Consider the following 2,971-nt stretch of genomic DNA (forward strand, 5'->3'; position numbering starts at 1 on the left):
GGGGGGCGTCGCCCGGGGGCCGCGCCGGAGCCCCGGGAATTGCTGGGGGAGGAGATGGATGAAGTTCGCGGGTGTGGTGGGACCGGCCCGGGAGGTTGGGCCTTGAGGAGAGGTTGGGGAGCCCCAGAGGAGGGCGGCGGGGCCCGCGCTGGGAAAGTTGCCCGGGCCAGGGCGGAGACGGGGCACTGGCCACGGAGGAGTGGCGGGCGCCGTGCCTGTGCTGGAGTCCGGCCGCGGAGGGGCGGCCAGGAGGCAGGTCCGAGGGCTACGGTTGGGCATTTAGGTGGCCAGGTGGCACTTTGGGCCTCAGGAACGCAGCCCCCACGTCTTCTTTTCGGACCCCGGACGTCGGCCCCCCCCCAGCCGGCCTTTCTGTTTCTGGTTCAGTGGCGGCAGAGGCGCCTCCAAGAAGAAAGGTGACTCCCAGGGACATCCAGAGGAAGGCGGGAACCAACAGAAGTCTTCCCGGGGAGACACTGCCGGGCTGCAAGCCCCTGGGGTGGGAGCCCCTGGGTGTGGAGAGGCCGGGCTTGGAAATGCCTGGAACTGTCCTTAGTGCTTGCGGGGGTGATAGGCCGATGGAAGCCTCGACCTTCTTCAAGAAGTTTGGCCTGCAAGGGCCTTTGGAACAAGTGTTGGAACCTTGGCCGCGTCAGACTAGCCCAAGGCGCCCTTGAAAAGAACTCTCTGGAAAGGAGGAGTCCTTGATTCCGCAAAACCTGTGGAGCCCCTGGCTGTGTGTCGGGTCGGCCGGGGATCGCCGCCTGGTGAGGACCGTGGTGACTCAGGCCGGCCAGGCCCTGGTGCTCCCGGCCTTCCACTCTAGTGGGAGAGGCAGAGCCAGTGAGTAAACATTTAAATCAGGAGCTCTTGCCCACACTCTGAGATTACCCCGAGTAGATGAACGGGCGCGGTACACCCACAGGGCGGGTGGGAGGAGGACAGCTGCGTTCTCTCTCAGGAGGGCGGCATGAGCTCTCGCTGGAAGGATGAGGAGAAAGCCACCAGAGGCCTCCCCGGTGTCAGTGGGGGGTAATGAGGACAGCAAGGGCCTTGCGGCTGCCACATGCTGGGTGTATTCAAGGAAGAGACTGGTCTCTTCCAGAAGTGGGGAGGGGGGTGTGTGAGGAGCCAGTCGCCTTCATGAGTCAGTGTGTCGTGGCCGAGGGGAGCTGGTACGCCAGTGTGTGACCTAAGTCATCACCTGTGGTAACTTCTAAAGACTACTAATTTTCCTAGGCCCCAGGCAGAGGGAAAAGTTAATGGGGATGTCAAAGACCAGAGTTGAGACGCTCAGCCTAGGGAACCGGGAGCCAGGTATGCAGGAGCTGCGCGTTCTTGCAGTCTGACATGGAACTGCCAGCCCCTCTGGACTGTTTTTTTTTTTTTTTTTTTTAAGATGAAGCAGGTGTACTTTCTGGTTACCTGGCCTGGGGCTTGAGACTTGATCGGAACTGAGTTGGGGGTGAGCCTCTGGCTTGCTCTGAGGTCCTTTGCTTTATGTAATCCTTGAGACAGCCCGGGGCTTTGGTGAGGGCCACGCAGCAGTAATCATTGACAGGCTCTCCGGCCTTCCCTGGCCTTCGTGGCCTTCCTGCCTGTTGCCCCTGCCTAGACCTACTGACCTTTCAGAAGTATTCCCGTCTGACTGTGTGAACTAATGCCCTTACTTATCTGGAGTTCTGTTTGTTTGACAGCTTCAACAGCTTAATTTGAGACAGGAGTTCCTTTTGATCTTCTCCCCATACAAACCTCCCCCCCCTTTTCTGTTTGCTTCAGTGTTTCTCAGGAAGTAAGGTCATTGTTAAGAAGACGTGTTTCTCCAGCACATGCAGTTACACGAGTGCCACCAGATGAGTGTGCGGAGAGGGAGGGACATGGATAGTGAACACGCACGGCAGTGATTGTGGCGGCTGTCAGGGATTCGGTGTGTGTGTGAAGACAGAGGGGCTGCGGGGTAGTGGAAGGGCCGAAGGTCGGGTGGATGGATTGTTGGAGTTGGGGTTTCGGAGGGAATGACCTAGAAGACAGGATATGATGGGCAGTGAGTGGACTTCATGGAACACAAGTTCCAAGAGACTGCAATTGCTGAGATGAAGTCTAGACTTGACTGTGGGAGGGCTGGGAGGACAAGACCCAGGGGAGAGGAGGCCTAGTCCCTGAGACCAGGAGAATGATCTGAAGGCCTTTGCCTGGAGATGGAAGTCACCTAGGAGCTATGGGAATGGCAGGAGCCTGGGACAAGTCATGAAGAGTGGAGTAGTGAGCTGGGTCACAGGTGGTGTGCAAGGTGGGGTTGGATCTACCAGGTGATAGCGGTTTTTGAGGGGGTGAAGGAGAATGGTCTGGAAGCAACACTGAGTAATATGGAGGACGTCCCACTTAGAAGGGCGCAAGAGAAGCTGTATCTTCAGGGAGCACATGGGTCCACAGAATGAGAAAAGGACAAGAAAGTTCAGAGAAAGGTTGAGGAGAGGCCTCCCTAGTGGCCTATGGGCTAAGTCTCAGAGCTACCACCATTAGGGTCTGAATCCAATCTCAGGCCAGGGAGCTGATCCTCATGGCACAGCACACCTCTGTGGTCTCACCATCTGCTTTCCTCAGCAGTGGATTTAGGGGTTGTCCGCTTGTTCTGCTCTCCACTCTGTCTCTGGTGAATCTCATGCCCCTGCACCTCTGGCCTACATCCCAGTTCTTCTGTGTGTGTGTGTTTTTAAAGATCTGTTTTGTTTATCTGTCCAAGAACTGGGGTAGCTTCATAGTGTTGTGACTTAACACCTTGTACCCCTTTCCTTCCCTGAGAGGCCCCTTTCCATTTTTCAAACTTATTTTTTAAAAGATTTTGTTTCTGCATACAGAACTGGAGTACAGACCAGAGGTGCAGGAGTGGTGAGAGGATTCACCAGAGGTAGAGCAGGGAGAACAGGCAGATCGACCAAGTACACTGCTGAGGGGAGCAGTGGGCGGGTCA

This window comes from Condylura cristata, unplaced genomic scaffold (genome assembly GCF_000260355.1).
Source record: "Condylura cristata isolate star-nosed mole 26May11 unplaced genomic scaffold, ConCri1.0 scaffold00028, whole genome shotgun sequence".
Taxonomy (NCBI): domain Eukaryota; kingdom Metazoa; phylum Chordata; class Mammalia; order Eulipotyphla; family Talpidae; genus Condylura; species Condylura cristata.